This window comes from Triturus cristatus, chromosome 6 (genome assembly GCF_964204655.1).
Source record: "Triturus cristatus chromosome 6, aTriCri1.1, whole genome shotgun sequence".
NCBI classification, from domain to species: Eukaryota; Metazoa; Chordata; class Amphibia; order Caudata; family Salamandridae; genus Triturus; species Triturus cristatus.
In genome coordinates, this window is record NC_140589.1 from 829405383 (window position 1) to 829429303 (window position 23921).

At 52.7% G+C, this 23921-nt stretch overlaps 1 protein-coding gene, 1 non-coding gene and 1 pseudogene across 2 annotated transcripts in view; 1 reads left to right on the forward strand and 2 right to left on the reverse strand.

The window, feature by feature from the left end:
• The window catches only part of LOC146817941 (potassium/sodium hyperpolarization-activated cyclic nucleotide-gated channel 1-like), a 1926818-nt gene that overhangs the window by 1598913 nt on the left and 303984 nt on the right, over positions 1-23921 (forward strand). The window lies entirely within an intron of this gene.
• Positions 11393-11546, reverse strand: LOC146817942 (5.8S ribosomal RNA). Its single transcript, XR_014965333.1, has one exon. It is a non-coding gene; the product is annotated as a 5.8S ribosomal RNA (ribosomal RNA).
• LOC146817943 (18S ribosomal RNA) lies at positions 12807-14576 on the reverse strand (annotated as a pseudogene).

Sequence of the window (23921 nt, forward strand, 5' to 3'; positions counted from 1 at the left end):
GTTCGCAGACCCTCCTTGTAGGGAGTATGGCTGTGGTATCGGATTTACAAGTAAAGGAATCTGTGGCTAGATGTCTCTATCGGATGAACAAGTTACTTACCTTCGGTGACAATGTATCTGGTGGAGACATAGTCTAGCCACAGATTCCTTAACACTCCGCCCATCCTCCCCTCTCTGCGAATGTTCTCGGAGGTCTGATTTGGGTCTTACCAATCCACTAATTTCCCTTGTTGAGTGACCTTGGATGTGGGAGTGGTCATTCCTTTTTACACCGTTTTTTTCTACTCCACCTATCTTTGCTTTGCCTTATGGTGGAACTCTCCAGACCTGCTGGTCTTATCTCATTTGTTTTATACAGGGCAGCCGTTCCATTTCCCCTTGGTACATGTTTGGTGGAGTGGGAGATGGTTCCCTTCTACGCTGTATTATCACCACTGTGCAGTATTCTACATGGCTTGTGCTTTATTGATGTCTTGACCCTTTTCCTACAGCGCCATATCAGTTCTTGTCATGCCTTTATTTCTATGTCTTGTGTTGTTGTGGGATTCTCCATCTTTTTTGGCACACTATTTCCACAGCCAGTTTCTATGGTGCCTCTGCATTATGCACGGAAAGTTCACAGAACAAACTGATGTTAGTGCGCTGGAGGAGACTTATCTGGCTCCACTGACATCACATCCAGAGTCTGCTAGATACATCATTGCCCAAGGTAATTAACATGTTCATCTGAAAGAAACACGTTAGTTAGATTCCTCACCTTAGAATATCCCCAGGTGTCAGGCTGGATCCGGAAAGATTTTTCATCAGCAATACACTTGCGCGTCGCTAGGCATCGTCTGCGGCTCCGCGTCCATCGTCAGCGTCGTGATCGCCAGTATGACATCGCCGGAGTACTTAGACGCCGCCCTCGCGCGCTGACGTTAGTTCTTTTTTCCGCGCCAGTAAGCGCCGAGCCGGGAAGAGCATACCCTTTTAGTCACTTTTTGACTAAACTATTTTTAACTCTTTTGGTTCCATTTCCAGTCGACCTCGACTCTGGTGCCGGTAGGGATGCCTGGCTTCAAACCTTGTGACGCCTGTCACCGACTGATGTCGGTCACGGATCACCACCGCCGGTGCCTCTATTGCCTTGGGGCCGACCACGATGCCGAGTCGTGCCTCGACTGCCGGGCCTTGACCTCGAAGGATAGGCGGGAGCGGTCCCGCAAGCTGCTCGAGATCCGGCAGTCGGCTCCGCGCTGCTCAAGGTCCCGGTCGAGGAGGAGGTCGAGGGACCGGTCGCGGAGCCACAGTCATCACCGCTCGTCGGGTTCGAAGTCTTCGCATTCCGGTAAGTTGAAGAACAGCAAGAAGTCGAAGAGGCGTCATCGCACTTCTGGCTCCCCACGCCGGTGGCGCGACTCGGCTGAGGGTTCGGGTGGCACCAACCGTGCGGCTCCGTCAGAGCTGCAGGAGTTCTGTCCGACCCCATACCCTCGGGTCCCTGGGTCTGACGCGACTCCGGCGGAGATCAGAGACTTCCTCGTGGCCATGAGGAGCCTGGCTCCGCCGTCGACACCTGCCGGCGTGCCTTTGGGCCCCGCAGGCTAGATTGGGAGGCCTAGCGAGCCGGCGGTTCTGGCCCCGGCGCCGCCGTCGACTCCGGTCCCGACGCAGCAGGTCCCCGCGGGATCCAGGCCTGGATCCCGGTCGGCGCCGGTCGACCTTATGACCCCTCTGCCGGCGCCGACCCCTCCGGAGCTGCCCCGGCACCGCCTTCGGACGATGCCGTTCCCCGGTTTAGTCTCGGTCCGGGCCTGGCGTCGGAGCGCCATCGCCCGGCGCCGTATCCGACGCCGATGGGTGACAGGTTCATCTTCCGCCCGGCTCCGATCATTCCACCTGTATACCAGGAATCGGATGACGGCGAAGACTGGGAGGGGTCTGAGGACCCTCTGGCACGGCAGTGCCAGTTATCTCAGGACTGGGCAGATGAACTGGGGGATGCCAGTGGTCTTGATACCTCCCCTGACACTGGCTTCAACTCTCCTCCGTCCGTGGCTTCGGAGGAAGGTGCTACGTTTTCTGTGGTGCTGCGCAAGGCGGCCGAAGCCCTCGGGCTGGAGCTGCCTGCTGTGGCCATGAGGACTAATCTCCTCACTGAAGTGCTTCAACCGCCAGCAAACTCCTCGGAGCCTCTGTTGCAGTTCAATGAAGCACTGACTGACGTTCTGAGGGGCACCTGGTCCAAGCCCTCCACAGTTCCTCCTGTGGACTAGAACGTGACCCGGCGCCACCGCCCTGCACCGGGTGACCCCAGTTTTCTGTCGTTGCATCCCATGCCCGAGAGCCTGGTTATCCAGACCTCTACTGTGAGAAGTTGGCCTGGTATATGCTGCTCACTATTTCTAGTGATCACCCTGTACCATGCCAAGCAACCCTTATGGTGGTGGTTGAAGTCAACCGAGATAGACCAGCTATCCTAGTGGTAGCGTGGACAGTGCAGTCTTCAGGCTTAACTCTTGAGGGCATGTGAAGCCAGCTGTTTTACCATATGTAACCTCCTTGAATACCAAATGAAAGGACACCACACAGATATATATTCAAAATATATATGTATTTATTTACTAAAAAGTATCCCCTATACTCTTTATGAGCACAGAAGCATATTCGTCAAAACAAGGCAATGTTTAGATATACAAAAGTTGCACAATTATGGATGGGCCCGGGTGGCCCGCTAAACCATATACTAAAATAGTGGCATAAGAACCACGTATAGAAAAGTAAGAAGGCCTAGGGCCTTGAGAATTGCTGAGACTACAAGGAGCTAACAGTAGTTAGTGACCAGGAGGCCCACAGGATGCGTGTGCAGTGTTGAAAGTTACACGCGTGCACCCATTGGATTCAATGGGTGCGTAAAAGTCACAAAGTTAAAGCAAAGGGAGTCTTCCGGATGGACCAGAACCTAACAACTGGAAACCTAGACACTAGAGATGTTTCTCTACACAGGAGCACCGGAGTGCCAGCGTTACCTCACCCACAGGAAGGGGGGGCATAGGTGTCAAAGTGCGTCGGGTTTCGTCGTGCAGGTCTATGGAGCCTGAAGATGAAGATGCTGCAGGCGGCCAGGCGAGAAGAGTTCCGGTGGATTCAAGGGTGGATCTGAAGAGTAGAAGACCTGAAAGCAGAGGGGACAATGTTCAGAGTCACTAGCCAGTGACCGGCGTGGAACCAGGAAGGAACCATGCGATGTCGGGTGCCAACAGGTGAAAAAGTGAAGCTTGTCTCTGCAGCCACGTGGAAGTGAAGATGTCGACGAGGTCCAGGAGTCACTCACGAGCTGTCCCACGAAGGCTCTAGCAGATGGCGGTGTCGGCTTCTTAATTGGAGCAAACAGGCCTTGGCTAATGCTAGCCACGCAGGAGTCGATGGAAGCTTGGTGCTCTAACCAGCAAGGTCAGAGGGGTTGCTCCTTTTCACAGGAGCAAGGGCCAGTCTGGAGCAACCAGACCAGCAGTGTTGTTTGTAGGTTTCGTCGCCAAGATGGCCACTAGCCAACGGGCCAGTAACCGGGATGACGCGTCAAGTGGCAAAAAGCAAAAGGGCCCCACGCAGATCTCGTGGATGCTGGAGGGCTGGTCTTTGGTGCCAATGCTGCTCGGTGTTGGGCCCTATGCACAGCGATGAGGATGCCTCGGGTGCTGCGCAGTCAGCTTGTCGTGGACGTTTCAAGATGGCCGATCCCACGTCTCTCGGTGCTTCCACGGGTCTCTTTTTTTTGCAGGGACTGTGGATCGGGCTCTGAGATATCTGGGAGTCTGGGTCTTGTCGGGCTCTGGGCTCGGTTTCCGGCGGAGGCGGCGGCAAAGCAGTCGGCGCGTTGCTGGATGGTGCCTGTGTTCACAGGGTGGTCACTCCTTGACCACAAGGGAGATTCTCTTTAGTCTTCTGTGCAGCAGAACGTCCAAGTCCAGTGATTCTTCTTCTTTGAGTCGAGTTTCAGGATGATCTAAAGTCCTGGGACACAGCTCCTACTCTTATACCAAATCTAGGGGCTGGATCACCTGCTAGGTCCCTCCTCTGGGTGGGACCAGGAAGGGGGGTGGTTACACCCCCTCTCCTTTGTCCAGTTTCACGCCAGGGCTGGGGCGGGAGAGCCCCAGCTCCGGTTTGAACTGGCATATGCACAGGGACACCTTGTGTGCCCCAGGCATGTCTCAATCTATTCAGCCCTCCCTAACCCACTACACAAAATCCTGTCTGGGGTGGTGCAATCACCTCCCCTGACAGGAAACCCTTTGTCCAAACCTCCCAAGCTGGAAGGACTCCCAGCAGCAGGAGGGCAGACTTGTGTCTGTGGTGGCAGCATCCATTGTGTGATGCTGAGGCTCTGTCTAACTTTACCCGGGTTTCAGGTTAGGTACATGTCGTGTCCCTCTAGAAGGGTGGAATGCTACCCCCGTCGCCAGAATTGGCGAGGGGGTAGTATTCCAAATCGTATGACACCTTACTCGACATGTTTTGATTAAGCCAAACCAGACTTAGCATTTGACCGCGAGGTTCATAATGCACTTATGAGTACATGGTATGGCAATATCATGAAACAGCTAAAGGACGTTGTTCCGAAAGCTGCAGACAGGCTCAGCTCATGCCAGAGCACCATCTCACATGAAACCAAGTACTCTGCCTCCAGGATTGTTAAGGCCTGCCATAGGAGTGACTTATAGGTTACCATGTGTCCATATATGTTAGATATAGATATACTATATCTAAGTAAGAGGTGATTACACCAACTTACCCCAGCTGAGTGATCAGCCAGTTGTGTCAAATAGTGAGGCCAAGCCAGGGGTGGCATAATACATGCTGCAGCCCCTGGTAGGCCTGGGATACACCTATGCCCTGGGTACCTGGGGTACACTGTTACAGCGGCTAATAAGGTGAACCAGTTCCCATTGGTAATGCACCTAGTGTACATTGGCATTATTTTAGGGAGAGAACAGCAGGGCTGTGGGTCTGATTAGCAGGCCCACAGCCACACTAAGTCATCAAACCAGTGAAGCAAAAGCAAAAATTTGGGGTGACCATAGGATAGCAGACCCTACTCTCCTACATCTACCTCCCAGACCTCCTTCCCGTCCGCTCCCCCGGATCGGGAATCCAAAAGGTTGGAACAGTTTGGGAAGAAACTGTTCTCCTCCCTTAGTTTGAGGTTGTGGTCTATCAACACCGCGTGCCTTATGGACCGTTACTCCCACTCCCTGTGGGATACGGTGGAGGACGTGCTGCCCCAGTGTCCGGAGGAGGCCCGGACATAGCTCGCCCAGGCTCTTGCCGAGGGGCGGGATGCGGCACGGCATGCAATCCGATGTGGACTGGACACAACGGACTCGCTAGGCAAGGCAATGGCGACCACGGTGGCGATTCGTTGCCACGCCTGGCTGGGGTCCCTGAGTTTCTCCGGGGATGTCCAGAGCACCCTCATGGACATGCCCTTCGATGGCAGTCGCCTTTTTGGCGACAAAGCAGACAGTGCGCTGGAGCGCTTTAAGGACTCCAGGGCTACGGCTAAGTCCTTGGGCCTCTCGGCCCCGCGCCTGCAAACTTCCGCTTTTCGTCCCTTTCGTGGCCAAGGAAGGGGTGCCCCCTCACGTCCGTCTAGCCACAGGCCGCAGAATCAGCCTCAACGTGGTCGCGGACGTGGATTCCGCCGAGGTGGAGCAGGGGGACAACGAGCCGGTCCATCCACATCTACCCCGGCAGCATCCGCCTCGAAGCCCTCCTAGTCCGTGCTTTCAGGCCCATTCCACGCCAGTGGGAGGCAGAGTTCGCCATCACCTGCTCCACTGGCGTACCATCACATCGGACAGGTGGGTGCTGCAAATCGTCCGAAGGGGCTACTCCCTCCCCTTCGAGGCGACCCCTCCAGCCATGCCACCGCAGTACCACCGCATGTCGGGGGATCACTTGCATCTTCTGCAGGAGGAAGTTACGGCCCTCTTGGCCAAGGGGGCCATCAAACGCGTTCCTGGCCCAGAAGTAGGTCGAGGTTGTTAATCCCACTACTTTCTCGTTCCCAAGATGGGGCAAAGGGGGCCTATGCCCTATCTTGGACCTCAGGAGCGTCAACGCCTTCCTCCGGAAGGAGAAGTTCAAGATGCTCACCTTAGCTCAAGTTCTGGCTGCCCTAGACCCTGGGGACTGGATCGTAGCGTTGGACTTGCAGGACGCTTATTTCTACATCCCCGTCCTGCCGGCCCACCGGCGTTACCTGCGGTTCACGGTATGCCACAAGCACTTTCAGTTTACCGTGCTCCCCTTCGGCCTCACCAGTGCCCCTCGGGTGTTCACGAAAGTGATGGCGGTGGTCGCAGCTCACCTGCTCAGATTAGAAGTTCCAGTCTTCCCCTATCTCGACGACTGGTTGTTGAAGGCGGGCTCGCCCCAGGCAGTTGTCTCCCACCTCCAGACTACGGCCGACCTCTTGCATTAGCTAGGGTTCTCCATCAATGTGCCGAAGTCGCATCTGAGTCCCTCCCAGAAGCTCCTCTTCATCGGAGCGGTTCTAGACTCGGCGCAATTCCGGGTCTATTCTCCGGCACAGCGGGTCCGGGATATTCGGGCTCTCATTCCAATCTTTCGGCCTCTATCGCAGGTTTTGGTCAGGTTGGTGCTGCTTCTGGGTCTGATGGCCTCCTGCATCCTGTTGGTGCATCACGCCAGATGGCGGATGCAGGCTCTGCAGTGGGACCTGGCGTTTCAGTGGGCCCAGCATCGGGGCAACCTGTCCGACCATGTCTTCATCTCGGAGGGCACTGTCAGACAGTTGCAGTGGTGGCTCACGGACCGCGATTGGGTCAGTGGCAGATCCCTCTCCCTACCCCAACCGGAGCATGTAGTAGTGACGGATGCGTCCCTCCTAGGATGGGGGGGCCACATGGGAGATCAGAGGCCTCTGGTCTCCGGCGGAGTCCCGGCTCCATATCAACCTTCTGAAGCTGTGGGCGATCCGACTTGCACTGAAGGCATTCCTTCCCTCTGTTCGGGGAAGTGTAGTGCAGGTGTTCACGGACAACACCACCGCCATGTGGTATTGCAACAAACAGGGCGGAGTGGGGTCGTGGACCCTTTGTCAGGAGGCTCTGTGCCTCTGGACATGGCTGGAACATCAGGGCATCACCCTGGTGGTTCAACATCTGGCGGGCTATCTGAACGCCAGAGCAGACGAACTCAGCCGCCGGTGCATGATGGATCACGAATGGCGTCTGAACTCGGACGTGGCGCAAGGCCTCTTTCTGCAGTGGGGAGAGCCTTGGTTAGATCTATTCGCCACCGAACATAACGCGCAATGTCAGAAGTTCTGCGCATTGGAATTTCCAAGGTGGCACTCGCTCGGAGATGCTTTTCGTCACGATTGGAGTTGCGGTCTGTTGTACGCCTTTCCGCCTATACCACGTATGCCCAGAGTGCTGAAGAAGATCAGGCGCGACCGGGCCCAAGTCATCCTTGTGGCTCCGGATTGGGCACAAAGATCCTGGTATCCCGAGCTACTCAGTCTATCGATCGATCCCCCGATCCAACTGCCACTTCAGGAGGACCTTCTGTCGCAGCAGCAGGGGACGGTCCTCTACCCGAACCTGTCCAGCCTCCACCTCCATGCGTGGAGATTGAGCGGCGGCAGTTGATGCCATTTGACTTGCCTCCTGAAGTCTGTAATGTTATTCTGGCAGCCAGGCGTCCCTCCACAAAATCGGTATACACCTGCAGGTGGAACAAATTTGTGGCATGGTGCACAGCAAAGGCTGTGGATCCCCTCTCCGCCCCTCTTTCTGAGGTTCTCCTCTTTCTTCTTTCCCTGGCCCAGCAGGGCTCTGCTCTGGGCACCCTCAAGGGATACCTTTTGGCTATTTCTGCTTTCTTACGGCTTCCTGATCAGCCTTCTCTTTTTAAGTACCCTGTTGTTTCTCGATTCTTTAAGAAAATTACCCACATGTTCCCTCCTGTCCCTTTCGTAATGCCTCAGTGGGATTTGAATCTAGTATTGACCTATCTGATGTGCGCTCCCTTTGAGCCAGTTCATAATTGTCCCCTTCGCCTGCTGTTGCTTAAGACTGCTTTCCTGGTTGCCATCACCTCTGCTGAGTGAGCTCCAGGCCCACTCTTCTAAGCCTCCTCTCCTTTCTGTCCATCCGGACAAAGTTGTTCTAAGGACTCGTCCTTCCTTTCTCCCTAAGGTGGTAACGGCCTTTCACATCAGCAAGTCTGTTACACTGCCTACCTTCTTTCCGCCTCCCCATCCCTCGAAAGAGAGGATCCACCGCCTGGACCCAAAACGGGCACTGTCCTTCTATCTGGACTGCACCAAACAGTTCAGGGTGGAAGACCAACTCTTTATCGGCTATGTGGGCGCTAAGAAGGGGCGGGCGGTACACAAGCGAACCATCTCTCGGTGGGTCGTTTTGTGTATCAAGGCCTGTTATTCCTTAGCTAAAAAGGAACCTCCTGTAGGGCTAAGGGCCCATTCCACTCGGGCCACAGCGCCGACCACTGCCCTGGGCCAGGGAGTCCCCTTGCAGGACATTTGTCAGGCAGCAACGTGGGCCTCGCTGCACACGTTTGCCAAACACTATTGCCTGGACAGCCAAGTCCGGAGAGACAGCTTCTTTGGCCGTTCTGTTCTCCAGGACTTTCTGGTGTGATCTTGGTTCGCAGACCCACCACCGGGGTTGGTATTGCTGGGGTATCTGCTCTAAGGTGAGGAATCAAACTAACGTGTTTCTCTCAGATGAATAAGTTACTTACCTTCGGTAACGATATATCTGTCAGAAACATTAGTTAGTTAGATTCCTCACTGCCCCACCGATCCTCCCCGTTCTGCGAACCGATATCTAGGGTTGAGGTCATCCCTTTCAGGGCCTTAGAATTTTTGGCACCAGTGTCGGTCTCTTGAATGGCTCTGCGTTCCTGGCGCGGAAAGCTATGTACAAGAACTGACGTCAGCGCGTGAGGGCGGCGTCTAAGTACTCCAACGACGTCATCCCGGCGATCACGACGCCGACGACGGACGCGGAGCCGCAGACGACGCCTAGCGACGCGCAAGGGTATTGCTGTCGAAAAATCTTTCCGGATCCAGACTGACGCCTGGGGATATTCTAAGGTGAGGAATCTAACTAACTAATGTTTCTTACAGATATATCTTTACCGAAGGTAAGTAACTTGTTCAACAGGCACATTTGATATAAATCCCCAAGACATATGAGGAAACAACCATCTGAGTTCCTATGGAATGCCAGATAACTATCAAAATAGGAGGACTGGCCATCTGTTACACATATCAACACGCCCCAACCTTGTATGATAACTCCATCATACTCTTATCAGGTTTTGAACGGAACACGGCACATAAACTGCTATAAGCAGCCTACTGCACTTAAAAGCCCCATTGTGACAGAATAGTGTAATACGAGTAGGAGAGGAAGAAATCAATTGGTCCGCTTGGAAGACCTGTAAAGAGGAATTGTTTAAAGACTGTGAGCAAACATTTTTTGACAAATTCACACAATCCCATAACCTCCCACAATCACAACATTGAAAGACATGCCTAATTAGCTAATCTCCTGAGAAGAGTATTGCGGACCGCTCCGTATATATGCCAGCACAATCCCAGATCGTTGCTTACCTACTAACTTGGAAGGAATGTGGGCTAATATATTCTGGCTTATATTCAACCATGGTTAGTAACAATTTCTCACAGGGGCTATGGATATTCTCCAGACCTGGTGGGAAACCCTCCTGCAAACAAAATTCGTGGAGGTGATTAGGAGGATGTTCTAGCACACCATGGCATGGGACTGAAAAAATCCTGACTGAAATATAGCTACTGTAAGGTCCTTCACCGTTGGCATTGGACTTCTGAGAAGCTGCTGAAGGCCACTATGAAAATCCAGACTTCCTCTTTTCACAATGCGGACAAAGGAATGTTGACATAGTACATATATTATTAAAATACCTAATATTACGTTGGTATTGGAAACAAATATGAGACATGCAAAAACTACAATTACACACGACTGCAGCCTTAGCAGTTCTACATGACACTGCAGACTTACCTTTCTACCCTTCCACACAAAAAGATGGTTGTCTTCGGCCCTGGCAGTAGCTAAAAGAGGCATTTTGGGAATTTGGAAATCGGCTTTAGTTCAACTCCCCAGAACATGCTAAGAGACATTTACGAACTGGCAATGTATGAGTGATTGATATATAAAACCGCCAGCAGACTAACAACATTCAGACAGTAAGGGATTTTTTTTTAAAAGACCAGCCCTCAGCCATTAATTACAATTAAATAAAAAATAAAAGACTGTACTGAGGTAGGGCAAACCCGTGGATAGACCACACCCCCCTCCTTTTCTGCCTGGTCTCCGTTTCTCTCAAGAATATTGGATCATTAACCCCTTCTATGCGTCGGACGTGCTGGAGCTGTCCCATGCATACGTTTTCATGTGCGTCGAACGGATCCCGTGCGTCCGACGCCATGGCACAGGGAATCCCTCTGGTGCAGGCACCAGAGGGATTCCCTTTACCCCCCCAACAGCCTCTTCCCCAGCTCCGAGGCCCTCCTGGTTTCCTTGAAATGATAATCAGCATGCACATCGCGCTGACGTCATTTCAGTAAAACAGAAACGAGCCAAGAGGCTCAATTCAGTTTCACTTTCCACGTGCTCAGGTGGCTATCTCAGCCCCCCGAGCACGTAGAAAGATGGGAGAGGTATCCCTGCTTGGAGACCGTCCCAACGTTTTCCTACCCAGAATACCCTGCAAACCTCAAATTTAGCTGAAAAAAATCACTTTTTTCTCAAATTTCTGTGTGGGAAAGTTCTGAAATCTGCGTGGATCCACAAATTTCCTACCACCCAGTGTTCCCCCAGGTCTCCCGATAAATATGGTACCTTACTCGTGTGGGTGGGTCAAGTAACCGCCACAGGCAAGGGCCCAAACCTAATGAGGTGACATCAAAACTACCTATCACAAAACAACCTGGTTTTAAAAGGGGGGTCCCATGAGTTTTTGGCCCTGGGCTTGGTGGCCATCTAGGAAAACCTACCAAACCCACACATTTCTGAAAACTAGACACCTGGTGGAGGCACGCGCGCACAGGCAGCCAGTGGGACACCACGGACAGCCATGCGCAGCTTGCAGCAAAGCGCCACGGGGCGGACCAATTGCCGGTCCCCCCCCCACCGAGACAGGGAAGCAGGGCTAGATGCGCCAGTGGCGTACCTCCTCGGCAGGACCCAGTGAGAGACCCTGCCACGGGCGATCGGTGGGTCTGACCTTGTGGTGGGACAAAAGGAAGTGGAACCCTGCGACGGGCCAGCCGCATCCCGGGGAAACCCCAGGGCGATTTGCGATCCAGCGACCCTCAGACACGCGTAGCCCCGGGAGGAACCCGGGGCCGCAAGGTGCATTTGAAGTGTCGATGATCAATGTGTCCTGCAATTCACACTAATTCTCGCAGCTAGCTGCGTTCTTCATCGACGGGCGAGCCAAGTGATCCACTGCTAAGAGTCACAGGCAGCTTTTCGAAAACATTCGCCCACCTGCGGGTGCAGGAGAGGCGGGAGGAAGGCAACCCCATCCGTCCACCACCCACGCAGTGAGATGGCCCTGGCACCCCGTTCAAGGCTTTCCCTCTGGGAGTCAGACTGCACCGCTGGGAGAAAAAAAGTGTTACCAGGCGCTCAGCCCGGGAGTCCCCCCTGCCCAGCCACAGGCGAGGGGGGCTTGCATAGTGATGGGAGCAAGCAGCAGCCCCACTGCCGCCAGTCCCTTCCGGGGTACCAGGGAGCGACCGCACGAGTCTTCAAACCCCTTGGCCCAGCCGCACAGGACCAGGTCAAACCGGTTACCTGGCAACGAGAGAGGGTCGCCCCACCTGCACGTCAGCCGTCTGTTGCCAGGCAGCCCAGAGCCATGCCGGTCGGTTGGTGGGAATCCCACCCCACCCTTGCCTGGGTTGGAGGTACCAGAAGGGGAGAACCAGGGGCTCCCATCCTGCACGCCTCCCACCGAGAGAAGCCGGGGGTCCCCTCGAAGGCCCTCGACCGCTTCTCTTCCAGGCCGCCCTGCCACGCGAGAATGGCAGCTCCTCAGTCGCCTGAAGCCTTGACAGGCTAGGACTCAGGCATGGGAGGGCCCAGGATGGCAGGGCCTTTCAGGGTGGGGGGGTTGTCCCAGCCCGGGGAGGCAGTGCCATTCGGTTTCCCCCTCACCACGAGGGTCATGCCAGGTGAGAATGGGTTCTTTCTCGGGAGGGGCCACTGCTGTGCCCCTCCCAGAGAGAGACAGGGGAAGGGGCTGCTCCTGTCCCCTGTCCCTCATTTGGTCAGGTACTCCCCGGCAGAGGAAGACCCGCCGAGGCCCTGACAGGCCAGAACTCAGGCAAGGGAGGACCCAGGGTGGCAGGGCCTTTCAGGGGGGGGGTGGTCCTTTCCCGGGGAGGTACTGCCATTCGGTTTCCCCCCCACCATGGGGATCATGCTCGATGAGCGTGGGTTCTTTCTCAGGAGGGGCCACCGCTGTGCCCCTCCCAGAGAGAGGGACAGAGGAAGGGGCTGCCCCATCCCCTGTCCCTCGGTCGTTCAGGTACTCCCTGGCGGAGGAAGACCCGCCGAGGCCTGGTCCTCACCCAAGCACCCCATGCAGCCACGGACCGCTCTGCCCGCCGGGGTGCATGAGGGCAGGGCCGGTCCCTGTGCCTAGGGTGTGCTCGCAGGAGGCGAGCGAGGTTTTCAGGCTGGCACCGTCCATCGCTCGGTCCGCTCCGCCGTTAATGATCCTTCCGCAGGTTCACCTGCAGAAAACTTGTTGCAAATTTTACTTCCTCTAGATAGTGAAGTTTGATGGTCTTTTCGGCGCTCCAACAGGGCCGTTGCCACCCCCGGCGGGGCTGATGGCCCTCGCTAAACCATCCAATCCGTAGTAGCGACGGGCGGTATGTACAAAGGGCAGGAACTTAATCAACGTGAGCTTATGACCCGCACTTACTGGGAATTCCTCGTTCATGGGAAATAATTGCAATCCCTATCACGAATGGGGTTCAGGGGGTTAACCGCACCTGTCGGCGAAGGGTAGACACACGCTGATCCATTCAGTGTAGCGCGCGTGCAGCCCCGGACATCTAAGGACATCACAGAACTGTTATTGCTCGATTTCGTGTGGCTGAACGCCAGTTGTCCCTCTAAGAAGTTGGACGCCGACCGCTGGGGTTCGCGTAACTAAATAGCGTGGAGGAGTCTCGTTCATTATTGGAATTAACCAGACAAATCGCTCCACCAACTAAGAACCGCCATGCACCACCACCCACAAAATCGAGAAAGAGATATCAATCTGTTAACCCTTTCTGTGTCCAGGCCAGGTGAAGTTTCCCGTGTTGAGTCAAATTAGGCCGCTGGCTCCACTCCTCGTGGTGCCCTTCCGTCAATTCCTTCAAGTTTCAGCTTTGCAACCATACTCCCCCCGGAACCCAAAGACTTTGGTTTCCCAGAAGCTGCTCGGCAGGTCATGGGAATAACGCCGCTGGATCGCTAGTCGGCATCGTTTATGGTCAAAACTAGGACGGTATCTGATAGTCTTTGAACCTCCGACTTTTGTTCTTGATTAATGAAAACATTCTTGGCAAATTCTTTTGCTTTGGTTCGTGTTGCGCTTGTCCAATAATTTCACCTCTAGCGGCACAATACTAATGCCTCCGGCTGTCCCTCTTACTCATGGCCCCAGTTCCGAAATCAACATAATAGAACCGGAGTCCTATTCCATTATTCCTAGTTGAAGTATATCAAAGTAAACGCTTCGGACCCCCAGGACACTCAGTCAAGAGCATCAAGGGGGCGCCAAGAGGCAGGGGCTGGGACAGGTGGTAGCTCGCCTCATGGCGGACCGCCAGCTCAATCCCAAGATCCAACTACGAGCTTTTTAACTGCAGCAACTTTAATTTACGCTATTGGAGCTGGAATTACTGTGGCTGCTGGCACCAGCCTTGCCCTCCAATAGATCCTCGTTAAAGGTTTTAAAGTGTACTCATTCCAATTACAGGGCCTCAAAAGAGTCCTGTATTGTTATTTTTCAACACTACCTCCCCGAGTCGAGAGTGGGTAATTTGTACGTCTGCTGCCTTCCTTGGATGTGGTAGCCGTTTCTCAGGCTCCCTCTCTGGAATCGAACCCTGATTCCCCGTTACCCGTGGTCACCATGGTAGACACAAAAGTATCATCGAAAGTTGATAGGGCAGACATCCAAATGTATCGTCGCCGTCACGGGACGTGTGATCGGGCCGAGGTTATCTAGAGTCACCAAAGAGGCGGGGCGAGCCAGGATTGGTCTTGGTCTGATAAATGCACACATCCCAGGAGGTCAGCGCTTGTTGGCATGTATTAGCTCTAGAATTACCACAGTTATCCAAGTAACAGATGGAGCGATCCAAGGAACCATAACTGATTTAATGAGCCATTCACAGTTTCACTGTAACGGCCATATATACTTACACATGCATGGCTTAATCTTTGGGACAAGCAAATGCCACTGGCAGGATCAACCAGGTAGCCTCACCTGCTGATGGGGTGGGTTCAGGACCCGCGTGCCCTTCTCCCCGACGGGCAACCTTCGCACACCCCTCCCTCTCGGGAGCCTGCTAGGGAAAAGAGCCCACCCGCCTCAGCAGGAGGGCTTGCTGGAGGGGTGGAGAGGTACCTGGAGAGGTACGGTCGCACAGGCACCGGAAGGGAGCGGCGGGCCGAGGTGCAGCCTGAGCAAGACGCAGGGGTGCCAAAGACAGACGGCGATGCCACCCCTCGGAACAGTTGTTCTGAGCTGCTGCTGGTATGCGCTGGGCAGAGAGAGGTGACGGTGTGGTGCGTGGGGCCTACTGACCTGCCGGGCGGCAGCGTCCGAGGGCCTGGTGCCATCCGACCTCTTCTGCTCGGGTCAGACCACTCGGGGGCACGAGCTGCCGGGGCCGCTCGGCCTTCACTCTGCTGGGTAGGGTGAAGGGCCTCCTGCCAGGCCGCAGGACCTCGAGTCAGATGGTCCATGCGGGGTAGAAGCTCTTTGCTTTAAACAACAGCCGAGGCTGGTCAAGCACTCCATCCCTAAATGGACTGAGAGTGCCCAATGGATCGGAGTACGGCCAGGGCCTTCCCTGGCAGGCCGCCCTGCGTGGGGGATGCCGGCTTCACGTCCCTGCCTGCTCTCAGCTCGGGAAGGGGGTGAGAGCCAGGCACAGACCTGCGCCGCTGGGGGTCCCGGCGGGCGGGCCCGGGTCCTGTTTTCCCCTGTCTCAGAATCGTCGGACCTCACGGAGGTCTGACTGCCCCTCGCCGTAGTAACCTTGAGGAAAATGACCCCCCTTTCTTGTAATCCATGGGCACCGAGTGATGGAGGGGACCCAATGCGTGAACGTGCCCGACCTCCTAGAGCCCTGACTGGATCAGGGAGGCAAATGAGCCGTCATCTGGACTTCCGGGGTGGCTGAGGGGATTGGTGCGACCAGATGGCCGAGGGGAAAGACGCGACCAGATGGCAGGGCTCGAAGGGCTGCCAACTGGTCACTCTGTGCCCTAACGAAAGGGGGAGCGGTGGTCGGGGAATGGGGGCCAGAGGCACGGGGCCCCAGCTGGGCATCAGCCATGGGGCTGCGTGGGGGAGCCGACCGGCCCTCAGGCCCATGGCCTGCGGTCACCTTTACAAGCAGGCGAAGCAGGGGAGGTCTGCATGGGACCGACGAATCCCCTTCCTGGGCCTTTCGTGGAGCGGCAGGCCGGAGGATGGGGCCCAGGGTGAGAGCGCCTGGTCCAGGGCCTGGCGGGGCCCCTGGACCCAGCCGGGGCACCCGGGTCCAGAGGCGCTGGGGACGCCTCCCCCGGGCACCCTGCCACATGGCAGGACTGAGGACGGAGCCCAGGAAGGGGAGGCAGCCCTCCCTGGGGCCCTCAGGGGCTCCAGCCGGAGCTCCTGGACCCAGCCAATCAGGGGGAGGCTCTCTGGGCACGACAGAACCCCGTCTTGGGCCTTTGGCAGAGGGGCAGACCAGAGGACGGGCCCAGGGCTGGAGCACCCAATACAGGGCCCGGTGGGGCCCCTGGACCCAGCCGGTGCTCCCGGGCATAGAGGCGCAGGGGTGTTGAAAAATGAAAACAGCGATGTGATTAAGCATTTACTAAAGACATGAATTCCCCTTTAGGACCGAGTTTCTTCCGTTATGTTGACTAAAGTCTGGACTCCATTTTGTATTGTCATGTCTCCACGTGCTCAGCACGAGCAGAGTCCTTTCTTCGTGTCAGTTGCTCTCATAATCTGCCTAGTAACAGTCTATAAATAGCTCCTTTGTCCGCCTGACGCATGCCCAGACTTGACCACATCTGTTATTAGTTAGCTCTTGCTTGACCATGTTTTCGTGGGCTTAGGAGTGTGTTAACTCCGCCCACATATTGATTCTGTATCGAAAATGTCCATAAAAGGTAATGTTCTTTGCCTCATGTTGTATCCACCCATTTATGAGCCCCTCTGTTGTGTATAAAAGGGGACTGTGTACGCAAGTTCTTTGTGCTACTCTATGCAATACTGAAGGGTGTTGTATGGATTGTAGGACCACCCTTAAGGGTTAATAAACTTTGTCTTTGTACTTTGCAGTTTCCGTGCCAACTTCCTTGTAGCTTCCATTACAGGAGAGCGAACCCTTGTGTCCTGCGGGCCTAGCTGGGGCCTGTATTCATCAATTGGCGCCCGTCACGTGGGGCTCATCGGCGACTCGGATGCTCGAAGGACTGGTCGTGACGAAGGTGAGGAATTTGGCCGGGGATGTGATCACTGCCAGAGGCATTTTAGTCCTGGCATCCCGAGGTTTTCTTCCTTCCCTTCCGAACTGACCATCTGGGTGGCGCCGGTCCTCGACTGAGACCTCTTCTGTCGGTTTTGCCGTGACAGCCGTTTGGGCGAATTTTGGAGCTTGGCAGTTGGAATCTGGACACTCTTGATTGGTAAGAACCGTTGTACGGTACTTGCTCCGAGTATTGAAGCCTGGGTTGGCTATTTGAGTTTGATTTGTGATGACCGGTCATATCTTGTAATGATTACTGTGAGAATATATGCGTTGCAACACATATAGGCAGGTAATGTGGAGATATTTCTCCGGAGCTGTGTAAATTTGAACGGCGCAAAGTTTAAGTGCCATTTTTGATAATACTGCATATTTTGCATTATTTTTGAGCATGCCTGCTTTTAGCGCACTCCGTAAGTGGTGCTGCTGCTTTGGAAACCGGTTAAACCTCGAGGAATCTGCTCCGGCTCCCCCAGAGGGGACCCCTAATAGGGACATGTATGTGAAACATGGTCTTTCTTCTATAATGTACAGCACAGTATGGAGGAAATACACCAAAAAGGATCCTGAGTTGCGCTGGCCTTTGTATGGATCATTTGATATGCGTAAGATTGAGTATGTGGAACAGTGTATGTGTAAACGGCGTGCTCGTCAAGATATGTTTGAGTGTGTGCAATTATGGCTGAAGGAAGTGCGTGAGCGAGAAAAACGTGAGAAAGTGCTGTTTGATATAGAGCAACGGAAGAATGATCATGTGCGAGCACAGGAAGCGAAGCGTCGGGAGGAAAGAGAACTGACGGAGAGACAAGAGAAAGAGCGTAGGTTGCAAGTCTCGGGTCAATATGCTGTCCGTCAGCCACTTTATCCTGTCCTTACTAATCTTGAAGATGATTTTTATTTATTAGATCGCTCTCCGCCTCCTTATGTTGGCGCGTCTGCCCCGAGGTCACAGGATTCTGGATCGGTTTCGGGTAAGGTAGACACGCGGTCCATGTTATCAGTTGACCGAATGGGTGAGCTTCGGCAATTTTCCTTTCGTGCACTTAAGGGCAAGCTATCCCTTACTGAATTGTTGGACTCTTGGGAAAAGTGGCAGGATAGAGAGAAGTTGTAATTTTTGGGACACTTTTCTGAGGAAGTGATCACTGTCTTTCGGAAATATTCCAACATTTTTGAGCCTGATGATGTGGTATTAGATGCTAAAGCATTACGTAATGGTGCTTTTTCTCCCTCTAAGGCGCCTGATGCGGCTCGACGGCTGTTTGCATTACGGGACGCGGCGAGTGACCTTAAAGAGAGAGCGCGCCTAAAAGCAGAGGAGGAAAAGCAGTCGGATTCACGTATCGGCGATGACCAATCATCTACCTCCCACTCAGATAAGAGCGAACTAGTGCATGCTAAACCCATGCGCGAGGCGGCACCTTTGTATGTTCCTCCTAAAGGAGCGGGAACTAGTTCGGATATTACTTCCGCCGATGCTAAGGGATATTTTGTGTATAATTGGGTTTATACTCCCTGGCATAGGGCTGATGTTATGGCATTAAAGAATGCGTTGCCTGACCCCCGCAAGAATCCAGCGGCCTTTTACGAAGAAGTCGAAGGGGCCTTGAATTCTTTTACTATGACCTTAGCAGATATAGATCTGTTCTTTGGGCTTATCTTACCACCGGATATGTGGCGATCTGTGCGGAAGGTGGATGATCAAGCCGTTTTTAAGGCTAAGTGGTCTGAGATTGAGGATGAGGATAGGGAGAGGAAACCCGCGCAAAAACCGCCTCAGATTATCTTAGATCTCCCCACTGCTATTTTGACCAAGTTGAAAACAATTATTCCCCGTAAAAAGATTGACTGGAACATGTTAGCCTCGTGTAAACAGAAGGTTGATGAATCAGTTGCAGATTTCTTTACGCGCTTTGAGGAGACATTTCATGATTTTAGTGGTCAGTCACTTACGGATGATACGGGTCGACACCTTTTTGCTGATAAATATGTGGCGAATTTATTACCGGAAATAGCAGCTCGTTTAAAAGCGAGTGAAAGTTCTTGGTCCACCGCGTCTCCGACATCCCTCCTGACTATAGCTCAGTATTATGAGCGTCAGGAACAAGAAGCGAAAGGGCAGGAGGAGAAGAAATCGAAAGATTTAAAAACAAAGGTGATGTTAGCGCAAGTGTATGGTCCGCCTCGGCGGGGTGTCGATAGGGGTAGGGGAGGATTCTATGGCCCCCCTTCGGGTCGATCAGGAATCAATGTGCGTATTGTAAACAGTCGGGTCATTGGGCCAGAGATTGTCCGGCGTTGTATGCATCTCGTCAGGGGCGTAATCAAGGTCCACCGAGAGGTAGAGGGGGTTTCTCGAATTTCAGAGGGAATTCTAATGATCGTGCTCGCTTTGAACCTAACGCGCAGCTGCGAGATAGACCCAATGTATTTGATCGACAGCACCAGTATCAAATGTCTGGGACTGACAGCGCTGGGTACCACGATTCGCGGCATGCATAGGAATGCGTTGGATGGGGGTTGGAATCAGTTGAAGTGCCGGTTGATCAGAAGGGTCCCTATGTTTCAGCAAAGGTTTTGGGTTCTACTGATCGGTTCCTAGTTGATACAGGAGCGACCCGTAGTGCGCTGTCCAAACAATTGGTTCCGAGGGCTCCCCCATCTGGCTTAATGGTTACATCGGTAGGGTTTGATGGTACACTCTCTCGAAGCCCTCTTTCTCGACCCCTTGCATTCCATGTTGATCCCTTTTCTGCACCCTGTCCGTTTTTGCTTGCCCCGAACACGCCTGACAACATTATGGGTTTTGATATGCTCAAGCATTTCAGAGCTACGATCCGCTGTTCCCCCGCTGCAGTACGTGTGATATTAAATGATAATCACCCGATGACAGATCGGATGTGTGTAGTCGTGGAGGATTCTGTGTTAGCTTCTCTCCCTCATTCTTTGTGGGCTACTTCAGATACCGATGTGGGACAGATGGTGATCCCGCCAGTCCATATTAGTGTCCAGGAGGGTGCGGTGTTACCACGTCTCCCTCAGTATCGCATTTCCCAGGAGGGGGAGGAGGCGCTCACTCAGATTGTGCAGGATTTGATTAAGGTGGGGGTAGTGGAAGAAGTTCCCTATAATGTTTGCAACAGTCCTATTTTGCCCATCTTAAAGAAAGACACGGATGCTAAAGTTTATCGGTTTATCATTGATTTGAGGGAAGTGAACAAGATCGTGATACCTCAGTATCCAGTGGTTTCTGATATCGCGACGTTACTTACTCTGGTCCCGCCTACGGCGACCACGTTTTCAGTTATTGATTTGAAAAATGCCTTCTTTTCGATCCCTATTCATCCTGATAGCCGATACCTTTTTGGTTTTACTTTGAATAATAGGTCTTATCGATTTTGTAGAGTCCCTCAGGGCTACACAGAAAGCCCTAGCATTTACAGTCAAGCGTTGAAACGGCAATTGGATTCCTTTGTTCTGCCCGAGGGTGTCGCCCTTATACAGTATGTCGATGACATCTTGTTGGCGGCTGACACTCCTGAGCTGTGTGAGAAGAGTACGTTATCTTTGCTTTCCTTTTTGGCATCGCACAATCACAAAGTGTCGAGGAAGAAATTGCAATTCTGTAGACCAAAGGTGACTTATTTGGGTCACCTTTTGTCTAAGGAGGGGCGTGCACTCACACCAGATCGTATTCAAGCAATTTTGGACACGCCAGTGCCTTCCACACAGAAGGACGTGCGTGCATTTTTGGGTCTTGTTTCTTTTTGTAGGCAATGGATATTAGGGTTTTCACACATAGCTAAGCCATTATTAGCCCTTTTGACAAAAGACACACCAGTTCCTCTTCCCTGGTCAAATGAGTGTGACATTGCCTTCCAGCAATTGCGACAGGCCCTTTGTTCAGCACCAGTGTTAGGGACCCCTGATTATACAAAGCCCTTTTCACTGTATGTGCATGAGAAAGATGGATGTGCATTATCAGTTTTAGTGCAGATGCACGGCGGCAAGCAGCGCCCTTGTGCATATTTTTCGGCTGTACTTGATCCTGTTGCCCGAGCATTGCCTGGTTGTTTTCGCTCGGTTGCGGCGACAGCTGTGTCAATACGCCAAAGCGAGGGAATTGTGTTATCTCACAAACTGTTGGTATTAGTCCCCCATGCTGTTGATGCCCTGCTTAATCAGACAAAAACGCAGCATTTGACCAGTGCCCGTTTAACGGGATATGAGTTGACGCTTTTGGCTCCTCATATTACGTTAAAGAGGTGTGTAACGTTAAATCCGGCCACATTGTTGCCGTTCCCGGAAACTCAGTCTGAAGCACGAAAAGCACACGATTGTATTCTGGTGACTGAGGAACAGACAAAGAGTTGTATTGATCTCCAGGATACGCCCTTTCCAGAGGTAGATGGAGAACTGTGGGTGGACGGATCATGCCTGAAGCTACCAGATGGTACGACTTCAGCAGCGTATGCAATTACCACACTGCAAACAATAGTGGAGACAGCACGCATACCACAGAAATCAGCTCAAGCAGCGGAGCTGATAGCATTAACACGAGCATGTGAGCTCAGTACAGGATTGTGTGTGAATGTTTATACAGATAGCTGCTATGCCTTCAGAGTAGCGCACGATTTCGGCCTACTCTGGAAGGAGAGAGGGTTTCTAACGTCGCATGGAGCACAGATAATGCATGGAGAGTTAGTTCACAACCCTTTGACTGCATTAACATATCCAAAGAAGATTGCTATAATTAAATGTAGTGCCCATAAGAAAGTGGTTGATAAAGTTGGAGAAGGGAATGCTGTGGCAGACCGGGTGGCACGAGAGACTGCGATGCAGCCTGGTGCTACTGCCATGTACGTGGTGAAGTCGCAGGTAGAAAGATGGCACGATGCAAGGAGAGAAGTGCTGGAAATACAGAGGACCGCTTCTGATAAAGAACGGGAGCAATGGTCTAATGATGGAGAATTGGATGATGAAGGCTGTTGGAGAAATAAGCAGATGGATAGATGGAAGTTACCCACAGCTTTTGTACAACCTATGGTTCAAATGGCACATGGGCTAGCACATGTAGGAGCTTCCGCAATTGTAAAATTGCTTACTCAAGTCTGGGAGCATCCAGAGATTGCTAGCACGGCAAAGAGGGTAGTGCAGACCTGTATGATTTGCCTGAGGTATAACCCAGGAAAGGGTACTCGAACTCCAGCAGGAGGATTTGCGACACCTACTGCACCCTTTGAGGTTTTGCAGATGGATTACATCCAGCTTGAACGCTGTAACAATTTGAAGTATGTTCTAGTGGTGGTTTGTGCCTTCAGCAAATGGGTTGAGGCATACCCTACGAAAGACAATACTGCAATGACTACAGCCAAGATGTTATTGAAGGAGTTCTTCCCTCGATACGGGGTTTGCAGATTGTTGTGGAGTGATAACGGACCTCACTTTATAGCGGACGTTATAAAGTATGTCCTGAAGGGTCTAGGCATTACCCAGAAGTTCCATGCAGTATTTCACCCTCAGTCTGCAGGACTGGTTGAGAAGTATAATGGTACGCTGAAGCTCAAGATCGTTAAGATCCAAGCTTCGACTTCTTTGACTTGGCCAGATGCTTTACCGCTGGCATTATTGTCAATTAGATCGATACCACATTCTCGAACCGGTCTCACACCTTATGAGATCGTCTTTGGACGCCCAATGAATATTTGGGGTCCACCAAGGCCTAAGTCTGTGTATGATGTACCTTGTGTAATGATGAATGATTATCTGGCACAGTTAACGGATAATTTGGTTTCTATTCATCAACAGGTCCGAGAGGCGCTCCCTGATCGGTCCACAGGTGAAGGTCATAATCTCCGACCTGGAGACTATGTTATGCTGAAGATTTTTGAAAGGACGAACAGCTTGGAGCCGAGATGGGTTGGTCCTGAGCAAGTCCTACTTGCAACGAGGACGGCTGTGCGGGTTTCCAATCGAAAGAACTGGATCCATTCCCTGCACTGTTGCAAAGTGCCGCCCGGATTGGTGGAGCCTGCTGTATTGACCGACCATCGAGAAATTCTGACTGCAGAGAAAGGCCGTGCTGTGGAACCGAACGACACTGAGGAGCTCTTTCCGGACCAAGCGATTTCTGGAGGAAGAAGATATCACCTCAGACCGAGGAAGTGACTGCTGTATCCAAAGTTGTCAGAACGGCCCTTAGGTTAGTGAAACGGAGAGCCGATGTGGCAAGGGGGGGGGGGATCAGCCCTGCATTAGTGTAGCGACACCCGTCTTGGCCCGCTGGTGAAGAAATCAACCGCTGCCTAAGGGGAAGAGTTCTGACAACCTTTTAGTTTCAGGAAGGTATTGATTTTTCATTCTAAAATGGAGAAGAGGAAGATTCTTTGCGCAACAGGTTTTATTATTACAGTAGCTATTGTTGGGATAACCACATGGTTTGTTGAAGATGTGACTCCTGCCCAAGAGTTGCTTGTTTTGACTACTCCAGTGACTGCGGAGCACTACTTTTATACCCTTCCGTATCAAGAATTGAAGCATCGTCAGTCTTATTTGAATAACACTTTCATCCAGATGTTGCATCATACCCATGTTGCCACTAATGCTACGAACTGTTGGATATGTGGCATGATGCCAGCTCATCAGAAGAAAGGAGGAACTCCGTTCATACCTCTTCCTTTTTCTCATAATGGCTCTTGTAGAGCATGGTATACGTTGCTTTTTGCCACACGGAAACCTACAGTGGGACGATTACTCTTTAGACTTAATAGGGAATGTCATCAAGATAAAGATGGTTATCCACAAGCGAATGGGACAATTTGGGAATGGGAAGAGTATCGACCAGACAATGAATCAATCCCCTACATTTTCACGAACACTAGAGACACTGTGGGGAAGGACCGATTCGTGATTCAAGTGGCACAAGCTCAAGCGGACCTGTGTGTCCAGAGTGTGGGTTATATTCCTGTTGGTGTTAGTGACTGTATCACTATCTTGAACATTGACGGGTTGAATAATAGTACCTTCCTAGCATCCCATAATACATACTTTGTATGTGGGAATAAGGGTTATT